This window comes from Bufo gargarizans, chromosome 3 (genome assembly GCF_014858855.1).
Source record: "Bufo gargarizans isolate SCDJY-AF-19 chromosome 3, ASM1485885v1, whole genome shotgun sequence".
NCBI classification, from domain to species: Eukaryota; Metazoa; Chordata; class Amphibia; order Anura; family Bufonidae; genus Bufo; species Bufo gargarizans.
In genome coordinates this window covers 346,725,714-346,740,128 of record NC_058082.1, presented here as the reverse complement: position 1 = coordinate 346,740,128, position 14,415 = coordinate 346,725,714, and the positions used below count along the sequence as shown (strand labels likewise).

General features: G+C 43.9%; 1 protein-coding gene across 1 annotated transcript in view; it reads right to left on the bottom strand.

The window, feature by feature from the left end:
- Positions 1 to 14,415, bottom strand: part of LOC122932978 (angiopoietin-2-like) — a 116,789-nt gene that overhangs the window by 80,810 nt on the left and 21,564 nt on the right. The gene's annotated exons all lie outside the window — the stretch shown is intronic.

Here is a 14,415-nt window from a genome sequence, read left to right as displayed (position 1 = left end):
TCTTCAATAGTGATTATCCTGGTGACAGATTTCCTGTAAAAGCTCACCTACAGCAGTGAAGAAAAATGGGTGGGTTGCTATCGAAACCTGGAGTAAAACTGTGTGTGTGGAGGCTAACGGCCTGCAAGCTTCTATTGGCTGATAAGGGTCATGTGACCAAGCTTCTATTGGCTAATGCATTTTTGGGGAATCTCTCAGGAACGCTACATCCTAGAGAGCCGAGACCTGGTCTAAAACCTTCCCGGACACCTGATGTACCTGTGTGCCAAATTTCGTGATTGCAAATGCAACAGTGCGGATTCCTTTAGCGGACATATATACATACACACATACACTCATGGGTGAAGTGTGGGGGAAATTACTATATTGGGAGTGTATGTAGGAAATTACTATATGGTGGCAGTGTGGGGAAAATTACTATATGGGGCAGTGTGGGGAAAATTACTATATGGGGCAATGTGGGGGAAATTACTATATGGAGAAGTGTGGGGGAGATTACTATATGGGGTAGTGTGGGGAAAATTACTCTATAGGGCAGTGTGGGGGAAATTACTATATGGGGCAGTGTGGGGGAAATTACTATTTGGAGCAGTGTGGGGGAAATTACTATATGGGAGCAGTGTGGGGGAAATTACTATATGGGAGTAGTGTGGGGGAAATTACTATATGGAGCAGTGTGGTGGAAATTACTATATGGGGTAGTGTGGGGAAAATTACTATATGGGGGTAGTGTGGGGAAAATTACTATATGGGGAAAATGTGGGAGAAATATATAAGACAGTGTGGGGGGAAATTACTATATGGGGGTAGTGTGGGGGCGTTGCTATTATGGGACATTATTTTTGGGTACACTATACAGGTATTATTACCTGGAGCACAGTATAGGGTGTTATTATTACTGGGACACTCTAGGGGACATTATAATTGCTGTAGACACTATAGGGACCTTTGGGGTAATTTATCAAACTGGTGTAAAGTAGTAATGGGTTAGTTACCCATTGCAACAGATTTCACCTTTCATTTTTTACAGCTCCTTTGGAAAATTAAAGGTGGAATCTGATTGGTTGCTATTAGCACCTAAGCCAGTTGTACTTTACACCAGTTTGATAAATGACCCCAATTATGAGAACTCTAACGTATCTGTGTAACAAACACTGTAGACTCGAGATGTGGCTGAAAGAATTTGTCATGGCGGTCTGGGTCAAACGGAGGAGAAGAGGAAAGAGAAGATCCACATGACAGGAGATGTCACTGGATGTAACAGGTATGTGGTGCTGTATTCCCCTATATGTAGAGCTAACTCACTACTGTGACCTGCGTCTCATCTTCTCCTCCAAGTCTCTTTTTTTTATCATAATCATATGCATTTAAAATTTGGCAACTAAAATTTTAATTTGTCACCTGCAGTCCTATGTAACAGCCCACATAACAGTGATAGCTTTCTGTGTACAGATAATGTAGTAGCTATTCCATGCAGTCCTATGTAACACCTCACATAACACTATAGTTCACTGTGTTATGTGGGGTGTTACATAGGACTGCAAGTAACATCTATAAAATCTGTACTCAGAGTTATGAGATGGTGGGGGTCCGACTCCTGGCACCCCCACCAATCCACTGTTTGAGGAGACCGCGATGTTCCAGTGAGCGCCCCAGCCTCTTTGCTCCTTACCAAGCACAGCTCTATCCATTTGATAGCACTGCACTTGGTATTACACCTCAGACCCAATCACTCAGATGGGACAGAGCTGCACCTAGACCATGTGAACAATGTCATATGGCTTAGGAAAAGATTGTGGTGCTTATGAAGCACCGCAGACTCCTCATACAGAAAATAGAACTAAAACTAAAATGAGGGGGGGGGGGGCGAGTTGGGAAGAAAAAAATTAGATTGCGGTTTATGTGTAGTAATAAAAAAAATTGTATTGTTCGTTTCTCTAAATTGGAAAAAAACAGTAACATACTTCATCTAAAATAATACCGCAGGGAAAGAAGGGAGCCAAGTCTCTGCCCATGTGACCAAAAATGTGGAATTCTTAAATCCAACTTTGACAAATATAATATGCTCTTCCTTAATGCAATATGTGGTTTGGCGCATGGTTTATACCATTTATACCACCCGTAAAAATGCTAGCGGTCCAATACATTTCTATGCGAGTATGGACATTATAGAATTATAACCCTGTGCTATAGTGCAGTGTTTCCCAACCAGTGTGCCTCCAGCTGTTGCAAAACTACAACTCCCAGCATGCCTTGATAGCCTTTGGCTGTGCGGGCATGCTGGGAGTTGTAGTTTTGCAACAGCTGGAGGCACACTGGTTGGGAAACACTGCTATAGTGACCCAGGCATTATTTGGAAATAATCCCCCCATCTGTCCTCATTTCTTGTTGGAGATCACTTGTTTGTCCCTCACTTGTTTGCTGTCACTGTGGACTGTGGCAACCCACAGATTCATACACCAGATGTCCTCAGTCTCCACTTTCTTTTTCTTGCTTGATATGATTATGGTATTCTCTTGAACTTTACTGGGCAATTTCACATTCATTTCCACAGAAAGGTTCACATAGGAATAATAGGATAGGAATAATGCTTGCATAAGTTGGGCCCCCTCTTCTCAAGGACTCCACAGCAGCTGGTGTTGCTTTTATGGTTATATACCCTTTAGGGCATGTCTTCATTCTGCCAGGTATATCACTTATTCTCACAATTTTTGCAATATAATAGATGTAGAACGTTACTATCCTAACCTAAAAATATTTGTCTGGGCTGAAGTTTTGACCAGAAGAAAAAGAAAACATGTCCTGTTAAACATTCACACATCCCTATCACTAACCAATGGAGATCAAAACCATGTTATCCTAAAAACAAATTATTTCTTTTTCCAAAAATAGTAACTCTAGAGCACCTTGGAACACAGGCCATGTGAGAGCAGAGCCAAAACTTTAATTCTGAGGAGATGGAATTCCACGTCAGCTGCCAGTGTCAGAAAAGCCTGCTGAATGCCATACAAAGGCTTGCACAATCCCTCAACTAAGGTTCTTATTATGTCTTCTATTAGGCTTTATTATAATAAGGCTTTATTTAGCCCACATAATTGTGGTTATCTGATCTCTGAAGGCCCCAGAGTAAGTAAGAAAATGCATGAACTGTGCTTAAAAACTGTTTTACACTGGCGCTTATATCCTCTAGATCTGTCACTGACGCCGCGGTATCGCAGCTGCTGCAAAGAACGAAAAGACTACTATTAATGATTAGGTTCCGCACTACAATCTCCCACACTCCCTACAATACCATAAACAGAGGTAAAACGTGCATTCACAGTGTCAATGCAATCAATCATACATATATGTACCAGTATGAATTTCACTGTCGCTTATCTGTGCGTGCCAATGTGTTAGTATTTGTATATTTAAGTTGGAAAAGGAGCCCTATGTACTTTCTAATGAATGAGATTGCCCCGGCCGGTGGTTAGCCCTGTTACTGTCAATCATTGCCAACCACTTCTTACTGGTAGATATAGCCATATGTACAAAATACATAGCAACATAATACAGGAAAAAGTAGCCCACCTCCACCGATAGTGTGGCAAGGTGAACGAGCAAGTGGTTTAATTATCCATATATTATAAAAGATGCTGAAAGTGGTCCCCGTAGACGTCTAGGCATCTTTGGGCATGTCAAATTATGATGGCTGATACTGCTTGCAGCTCTTTAACAGTAATGCTGGGGATAGTGTTTGTGATGTTTTCCTTTCGTTCATCCAGAAGATGTGGATTGTTAGCGGACACTTTGTTTTAAAGGGAACCTGTCACTGGGATTTTGTGTATAGAGCTGAAGACATGGGTTGCTAGATGGCCGCTAGCACATCTGCAATACCCAGTCCCCATAGCTCTGTGTGCTTTTATTGTGTAAAAAAAAAAGATTTGGTACATATGCAAATTAACCTGAGATGAGTCCTGTCCTTGACTCATCTCAGGGAAAGGACACATCTCAGGTTAATTTGCATATGTATCAAATCGTTTTTTTTACACAATAAAAGCACACAGAGCTATGGGGACTGGGTATTTCAAATGTGCCATCTAGCAACCCATGTCTTCAGCTCTATACACAAAGTCCCGGTGACAAGTTCCCTTTAAATTTCCCCACAGATAAAAATCATACATGGACAAGTCTGGGGAAGGTGGTGGCCATAACTCCTTGCTTACAGTTCACTCCTCCATATTCAGTTCATGAACCCGTGCCATTGAGTTCCATATTGGCCCATCTTGGAAATTTTTCTTCTGCAGTATTACTGTTGAAGTGCTACAAGCAGCATCAGCCTACATAATCTGATGTGCCCATAGATGCCTAGACGTGAACGGGGACCACTTTCAGCATCTTTTGTGACTTGTGGCTAAATCAAGAATACAATCTACTTGCTCGTTCATCTTGTCATACTATTCCTGGAGGCAGGCTACTCTTTTGTGGGCCACCCTGTATAAAACAATACAAAACTATATACAACATTATAGCTCCTCTAGGTCTGGAGTACTACAAACCTTCTGGGTTACACTTAAAGGGGTTGTCCCAATACAGTCTTTGCTCCCAAATTCTCCTTAAGTACTATAAATCCTCACTGGAATGGTTAAGGGTGTTGTAGTTTTGGCAGAGGTACCTTTATTCTTACAAACCCAACTTTTCACTCGCTGAGTGCTGCTAAACAGTAGACGACATTGTGGGAGGCATCTAGAAGGGGCACATGTGATGGGACTACAGACACTATTTACTACAAGTTCCATAATACATTCTTGACATTAGGAAAGCCAAGTAGAAAGGACAGTCCAATAACAGGAATGGAATCAATGTGCCAATAGTACAAAGATAGATCCAGTGGTGCATTCTGCTTTACTGTGCATGCTCATCCTCCAGTGAAAGCCTGCAAGGACCCATGCTGAAGAAACTGCAAGGGGCGCCAATCAAAGCTTTTACAAAATGCTCCCTTTCATGGAAGAAGTAAGGGAAAACATCACAAGTCTACCTGCTGAGAAGTTATATAGAGACACTTCAGAAAATAACATTCATGGGCTGGTAGCATGTACTGGTGCTATATTGTTTTGTAAAATAGCTCAATCCTTTTCCTGAGTCTCTGACAATTCCACCATTTAGAATACTTGAATCTACATGCAATTTGATTATTTGTTATGGTACTTTATTGTGAGGACTCTCAGGAAGTCATGGAAGTCTCTGATCAGCTAGAGAAAGATATGTATGTATCCTAGACTTGAACCACTGCCTGCATAGATACCATCTTCTGACATTTGTATGACAGGGCAGAAGATCCATTTAATACATAATTCTGCATAACCCAACCAGAATCTTGGGTTGTATCAAATCCTCCCCTCCTCTGTTTGAACTGTTTTCCTTCAATACTTAGGCTAATTTCACATGGATGATGTTTCCGTATGGATGTGGTCGGTTTTTACAACACACAGCATCCGGACTGAACCCTGACCCACTTATTTCACTGGTGTGTGCACATAGTGGGTGTAGCTCAGTGGTAGAGCCATTCATTGCCTGTATGAGGTCCAAATGCCTGGAATCTCCATGTTTTTCTCATACAGTAGATTGTATGCTCTTGTGAGCAGGACCCTCATTCCTTAATTGTTGACTTGTTTTGTTGCCATGTAATGAATGCTTCTGTGTGTATATCAATCCTCTGATTGTAAAGCGCAGAAGAATATGGGTCAGTTATAAAAAATTGACAGCACACGGACAGCATCCATGTGCAATCCATCTTTCACTAGTGTTTAGCAGGAGATGCCGTGGGTTATTCTTTAGTTTGTTTCTTCACAAGCATGAAAAATGGATGCAATCCAGATGGAAAAAATGGAAACACGGAACGAAACCGCAGACAAAACTGATTCAACTTGCATACAAAGTCATACATTTTTCACTAAACAGACTCTGATAGGTTCTGCATGAAAGCATAAGGGTAGAGTTTCCATGAGGAATGCTAACCTCTATGTGTTAACAAAGCATTTTGTTTTACATGTTTATGTAGATTCCTGTAAATATTTTATTGTCTTTGGGTTTAAGCGCATTAATCAATCCTTAGAGACCAAGCAACTGGATATATGTTTGTTTTTCTCCATTTCTATTCATACAAATGACTGAAAATTGTTATCTTACTGCTCCTTGTGAACTCTACTATGCAAGGTTTCCAGTAATGTTAATGGAGGCTCTGAATTCTCGTTCCCTGGGTACTTATTTTTGGGATATTTGTGCCAAGCAGCACATTGCAGCCTAATAAATGTGTTAAAAATTCAGCCTCCCCGGATAGCTTACTTGTGACTGTAGGCTTGAGCCTCACTCTCTTTTCTTCTTAGTAAGATAAATATAGAGAATATTGGGAGAATGTCAACCTCTTGACAAATGACCAGAAATACAAGATGTATTAAAACCATTCCTGATGCAAAGGCACAATGTAGACAATTATTCTTCGCAGTCAACAGGGTAAGGTTTTGGAAACATATGTGAAGCCCATCTTAACCTTGTGAACCTGAATAGTTATATTTTTTACAGAAGATATATGGATTTTGCAAAGGAGCTAATAAACATGACTCTCTTCCCTGGCTATTTCTACTAGCTGCTCTGCAGTGAACAGAGGGTCATTGTGCGGAGACCTGGGTGTATGGAGAGTGACATACCATGTGTGACCAGCAGATGGACTTGCACATTGCTATACATTTTGAACACCAGGTGGTGCTAGACCATGTAAGTAAATGTTAAAACTGTTCACTGGATCATTTTAATAGCATGTAAATGGTAAATATAATTAATATGTAATGGTGAATCAACCCCTTTTAATAAAAGAAGATTGTTCTTTAATAAGCATCTGTCATCTATGACTAGGGCATTTATTCATACTTGTTTTTAATAAGAATATTCTAATGTCCATTGTTCCCTCCAAAATATGTAACAGATAATAGAACAGAATGTAAGCCAGCTCCTGTGCCGGAACTAAATATGGTTTATAGGGAAACCAGTCATCATGAAGAGGCTGCAATATCAGGTGGAGTCCATGGGCAAGAGTGGTGATCTAACTAAGGGCATCATAAACTAGTGTCAGACCCCTTAGCTAAACGATGGGTCACTTTCTTCAATTGCCCAAGCTGTTTTGCTAAAATCTTGTATTGAACAGCTCCGGCGCATGCCAATGAATCCTGATATTCATGAGCTCCCGGCTGTCCCTCCCTACCTGCTGCTGATCTCTGTTGGAAAAAACAGTCAATCAGAGGGTGGACATGCATATCAGGACGCAATGGCATGTTCTGGAGCTGTTAGGGTAGAAAAGCTAGGGTGGCATAAAACTGGAAACAGATTCCCTTTAAGGAATCTCCCAGAAACATGAATCCTATTAATCGTAGAGCACATTCTTTTAGTTCCATATAACCGTTACAGTACTTTCCACTTTGGCTTTATGGATGTGTCACAATCACCACACTTTACTATTTGTCAGGAAGCATGATATATTATATAGCTGCATTTACAAGACACCAACTAATTTCACAGCAGAAAACTATTTTAAACACAGGAAGCTGAAATACAATAGCTGAAAGTTACTCGCCCCTGACCAAAAGAAAACAAAAAACACCTGAAGCTGGCTTCACTACACTCCACATGTAAAAGCATTGTATCTTTACAGTACCCACACATAGTTAAACTGAGGTCATAGCTTGTATTTCATCAAAATATTCAAAGTGTTTTCATTTGTTTTGGAGAAAAACATGTAAGGAGCTTAGAATCTGTCTGCATTTGTATTTTATTGTCTCTCTTGTTCTTGGTTAATGGAACCTTTGCCGTTGTATATGAAGTCTACCTGCTGACAGCATGTTATAGAGAAGGAAGAGCTCAGCAGACTGATAATGCACGCACTATGACCTGACATTGTATGCAGTCAGGTCACAGTGCAGTGGGGGCCCGGAGAAGTGAGTGCTGGAGATACTGCTCAAGTGAGTGATGGTGGAGCTGGAGACACAAGTTTATTTTAGCTCTGATGGGGGTCTGATCTGGGGTCTGATTTGGTGGTCTGATCTGAAGATCTGATGTGGGAGTCTGATCTGGGGATCTGATATGGGGGACTAATATGAGGGTCTGATATGGGGATCTGATCTGTGGTCTAATGAAAAATATCATCAGGTGCATCTTATAAAGCGAAAAATACTGTGGTTTTATGGGAAAAGATTGAGCAAAACGTTTAGGGGGATATTTATTAAGACAGAGGATTTTTTAGCCATTCTTGACTCCAACTGTGCATCTGGAGGATGCACTAAATTTATGCAGAGGTGCAGGCCTTGGAGCATCCACTAGCTGGCTGTACGACAGACTAAAATCTATGGCAGCCTCCTAGGTGTTGTTGATTTCTGTCTTAATTCATGCCAGAAGCTCTGGGACTCTCTCGGTCTTTCCCTGCCACCCCTAGATGGAAAGCACATCAAGAACTAGCTAAGGCTACTTTCACACTAGTGTTAATATTTTCTGGTATTGAGATCCATCATAGGGTCTCAATACCAGACAAAAATGCTTCAGTTTTTTCCCCATTCATTGTCAATGGGAACAAAACATAATTGAACAGAACGGAATGTTCCAAAATGCATGATTAAATTATTGGTCCATTCTTTGGGTCCCCTTGAACCATTCTCTCCCCCTTTTACCCTAATAAAAACTCAGAAACCAGAGTTGGATTAAATCGGCCACAGCAGCAATTTTATTTTAAAATACATAACTTAAATAACAATAAGCCAAATCAGACGAGGAAGGTACTAGAAGCCCCAAATTTATTATTAACCACCAAACAACCTGGCAAATCCACCTTGCCTCCAGCTGTAGAACACCAGCTTGGAGACACCAACTGATGGACGCCTCTCCGAACCAACCAAGTGCCCAGCCATGAGAGTCCAGACCCACCATTGAGCCCTCCTATTCTCAAGTACCAACCCATACCACCAGCTTTGAGGACCTCCCCCCTCCAACAACGCGCAACTTTACCCCGTATACCCTCAAGCTTACATGTTCCTCCACAGACCTAAAGCCCTTTCAATCCCTCTTTGTAAACCCAGGGACCACAGGTCAATGCCCACTGCATTAAGGTGAACCCCATCCGACCTCCAAAATTCTCCTACACCGACTCTAATTCCCAATGCCTGACTGCCACTGTCCCATTCCTGGCTACAAACTTACCAATCGCCCTGTTGAACATAATGCAAGCCTTATTAACACGTTCCACTGACCGCGCCTCCCTCCACACATGACGAGGAACAATGTCAGACCACACCGTAACCATGGCTGGAAACAACGATCACAAACGCAACAGGTCAAACTTAATGTCTCTAATTAACTTCCTAACCGGCTTCATCCCCAAGTCGTTACCACCGACATGCGAAACTAAAATGTCAGGGGATCTATTTAAACGTGCAAAACGATGCACCTCTCTCAAAACACTTCCCCGCAACATACCTCGAGACCCAAGCCACTGTACGACCGCAACGCTGCTCTCAAAACCCAGTTGACACCAATTTGGCTGAACATTGGTCCTAATCTCTTCCCAATAAACGAAAGAGTACCTAAGGATCCACACTAATGCAGAGGAACCTGCTAAAAATAGAAACAAATAAATATATCACCGCTCAAACAATAATTTATTCCAGACTACCTAACCTCAAATAAGATGAGAACCTGCCAGACTCCCATCTACCTATCCCTTAATAACATCACCACTCATACCCAGCCTTGCTGCCTCTGTCGCAGCCCCAATCCTAAAAAAATGGCCTGTAAAATCTTTTGGATCAATCTTCAAGCCTATCAAGTACTTCCTGAAAACTGCCACAAACTGAAACCTTGAGAAAAAAGGACCCATCTTCATGTCTAAGAAGAGGGCCACTACCAAAATTCGTACCCGACCTGTACTCCTGCAAACACTGCACTGGGCACAACGAACACTCTGGAACCGAAAACAAGCTAACACTGCGCCCTTGTCCCTCCCTATCTGTCTTGGACACCCGAATCCTGACCACAACCCTGTCCTGGTACAGATCCACATCCTCCCAATACAGCCCCCCACACTGAACACTTCTGCACACCAATTCCCCCAAACAAAAAGCCCCCAAAAAGCCAGTGAAAAAGCCAACTTAAATAAACGTACTTCACCCACTGGACTACACACTAATTCTGCCTGCCCCCCAATTTTTAGCAATAAAGCAAACGAAACAGGCCTTCTATCTTCTGTTAACCTACCCCTCCTCCAACCCTTCAAAACTTTACTAAGAAAGCCTTTGTAACGTCTAAGAGACACCGTAACTTGAAACCAAAGGCCAAACCCGCAACACATCTATTCAACTGTGTGACTGACCAACCCTCTTAATATGCCCCAAAAATCACAAAAGCGGGACTTCCCCTTCATCTATTCTCGCCACCACATTCTCACACCACCGCTTCCAAAAACTCCAGGCTTTTTCATATGCTGCCCATTTACCTGCACTCAATGATGCCTGTAGAAGGCCCTCTACTGTACCTCCAAGAGCTCCCATAAGGACTCTGGACACTCACTCCTTCGGAATCTGCTTCTGGCAGATGACGAAAACGCTCCCACTGCGAACGAGATAGGGCATCCGCAATGCAATTAGACACCCCAGGCATATGAACTGCTACCACCCACGCCTTAAGCGATAAGCAAAGCAACACCAGATGCTGCAACAACCGAACCACCGGAGGGGATGAGGTGCTCAAGCCATTGATCGCCTGTACCACCCCCAGATTATCGCAATGAAAACATATCTTCCTATTCCTAAATTTATCACCCCATAAAACAAACGTGAGGACAATCGGAAACAGTTCTAGGAGAGCCAAATTCCGTACCCAGCCCCGTAAAACCCAAGATTCCAGCCACCGACCCACGCACCATTGGCCATGACAATAAACTCCAAACCTCACCCCCCAGTTGCATCCGAAAATAATTTTAAATCAAAACTGTCCACAACATCACCCATAACCAACGCTTGTCCATTGAAATTCTCTAAAAACCCCGCCCAAACCTCCAGATCTCTTTTCAAACCCCGCCCAACCTAATAAAATGTGGAGCCGATACCCCCGCAGTAGCCCCAGCCAACCGTCTACAAAAGATCCGTCCCATTGTCATAAAGCGGCAAGCGAAGTTCAACTTCCCTAATAAAGACTGCAACTCACACAGACTAATTTTTGGCGACCTCCTTGCCCGTTCAACTTCCACCTGTAAGTTGCCCACTTTTTCTTCAGGGAGCCGACATTCCATTCTTTCTGTATCTATTACTATACCCAAAAAATTAAATTGTGTCGACAGACCAACTGTCTTTTCTTCTGTCAACGGTACCCCAAAAAACGACTGCAACGTGCTTAACAACAAAGAAAAAAACCACAAATCCGCCGGACCTAAGCAAAGAAAATCATCCAAATAATGGATGATGGACGAACAACCCGCCACATCAGCCACTACCCATTCCAGGAACTAATTGAACACTTCAAAATAAGCACACAACACAGAGCAACCCATTGGCAAACACCTATTTACAAAATACCCCCCATCCCAAAAACAACCCAGCAAATGTAAACTATCAGGGTTAACCGGAAGGAGGCGAAAAGCCGCCTCAATGTCTTGGCCAACAAAGTACACGGACCCAGTTTCGCACCCATGCCACAGCCACTATCGAATGATGTATAAGCCAATGAACAAAGTTCAGAATCAATACCATCATTGACCGACGCCCCTTTTGGAAAAGATAAATGGTGAATCAGCCGAAACTTGTTTGGCTATTTTTTAGGCACTAACCCAAGGATGACACCCTCAAATTGACTAATGGTGGTTCCGCAAATGGACCATCCATCCTGCCCAACAAAACCTCCTTCACCAATTTTTCAAACAACTTCTGGAGGCTCTAATGCTAAATGCAAATTTTTCCGCATGCTACCCACCTGTACGGGATTCTATGGTATACTAAAACCCAATGTGAAACCCCTTTTTAATAGCACCGCCGCTTCACACGTAGAGTATGTATTTAGATACTGTTCCATCCTTTCCACCCGCACTGGAGTCAGACCCTTTTGCAACGGCGTCAGCCCCTCTTTGCCTATTGCCTCTGAAGCAGCGATTGGCTCAATGATTCCTGACGCAATATGAGCATTCGTGTTTAAATTTGCATTTTGCCACAAACTTGCAGCTTCCCTCATTAAAAAGGAAGCACAGCCCTTGACCCCCCTGAATCCCCTGAAAGAACTGCCCCTGCCTTCCCGATGCCGTCACTCTTAACCATAAACCAATGTCTTTATGGTCCCACCTTATATTACGGCGAACTGCTTTCCTCTGCCTAAAATGCTCATAGTAATGGAGCCAACCTAAACCCCCATAAACTCTATACGCCTCCCCTATCGCATCTAAATAGCAGAAAAGGGAGGAGCAACACTCAGGTGCCTTTTCACCAATGACACTCGCTAGAATGGCAAAGGCCTGTAGCCAATTTTAAAAAGTGTGCGGGATCAATCTATGCCGGCGCTTTTCTTCTTCTTCCCTCTTACCCTCATCCTTCTTTGCTCTATCCAAATTAAAACGCTCTAACAGAAGTAACGAAAATATATCAACATATTCCCCCTTCCGTATACACTCCTGCACCACCTAAAGCATACGTAAACCTCCCCTTTTGCCCCATCATCCACCTTAAGCCTATCGTTCCCCCCCCCCCCCCCCGGCCTGAGTCTGCACAGACACTGATCCCCCAGCCTGAGACAGCAGACTCCCCACTGCCCCAACACCTACACCCCAAGCCGGTAACAGAGATAAGCCTGTTCCCCCTAAACCATTAACCCAAAGCGCGAGGCTGCTCAAAAGTTGCCCCAGACCTCCAAGTAGCTCCCCATGACTCCCTCCAGCCCCGACAACCTCCGGGCTGCTAACTAATGAATGCAGGGATCCCCATAGAGTCTCAACTGGCTGCCCGGGCGCTGTGAACCCCGCAGCCGATGGTCTTGGCTTCTGACATTCGTCCCGTCCTGTCGTATCTACTCCTCTTTGTCCTGATGACCCGCCGCTGCAAGACTGCACCCCAGCTTCCTCCATACTGGGTGCGCTCTGCATTGACCTGGACTCTTCCTCTTCTTCCATATGTGTAGGGGCATCCACTTGAAAAATGTCTCTATGATGAGGCCTGTGCAGACTGCTGACCCCTAGCTGCACAGCCTTGGTCCTCCTACTGTTGCTTCCTGTCCCATGCCATGCGGGCCTCCCAGCCACCCCAGAGTGGCAGTTCCCACTCCTGATCCCATGCTGTCTGCAGGTGAGGACAGGGCAGTGGCCCCCCTGCCCAGGGCTCCGCTGCACTAGGAGATTCCTCCAATGCCGAGAGGACACATGTCTGAGCTGCCTGCCTTCCCCCCTTTATGAATGGTCTCTGGAGGGGCTCTCTATTCGGCGCCAAGCCCTGGGGGCCTCACTAAGGCTAAGGCACGCCGGCGGACGTACCCCCCCCTCCCCCAGCTGTATTACCTCTGGCTGCGGGCCTGACTCATCCGCCGCCTCCCCCAGCAGCATGCAAGCCATTTGCTCCTGCAGCCACTCTGGACCACGGGACTCCGCTGCCTCCCTCGACCTCTGGATCATCGCGTCCACGGACTCCACAGGTACCACAGCTTGTCTCAAGTGTATGTAACCTAAAATAGCACCCGTCTCTCAAACTGCCCTCACTTATAAATCCTTAACCCCTCCCCTCTGGACACCCCCCCTTCACCACTATAATTAACCCCTTTGTTCCTGGTCCCCTCGCCAAAATGTAATCATGTGGGGCCTCCCCTAAAGCTAAGGCCCCAGTACGGCCCTTTCTTTCTGTTCCGTTCTCATACCGGAGAGCAAACTGCAGCATGCTGCGGTTTGCTTTCCGTCCTGGGAAGCTGAGCAAAACGGATCTGTCATGACCCACAATGCAAGTCAATGGGGGCGGATCCATTTTCTCTGACACAACAGAAAATTGACCTGTCCCCCATTGACTTTCAGTGTAGTTCATGACGGATCAGTCTTGGCTATGTTAAAGATTAGGCTACTTTCATACTCGCGTTTTGGCTTTCCATTTGTGAGATCCATCATGGGCTTTTATATATATGTACATATAGTCCTCAGACTGTTATTGCCTTATCTTGACATATGTCTTAACCCCATAAAACTTAACTTTTATTACAGCTGGAACAACTTTTGCTGACCATTAAACTATGCATTAAAACCATCAGTTGTGTAGCCCAATTTTGTCATTGTGTCCTAAACTTCTTGCTGTCACACTACTCCTAAAGTATAATAAGGTGCTGGCAGCCGGGCGCTGGCTCCAGGCTCCCTACTGTCCTAACTATACCTAGTGGCCAGTTGCT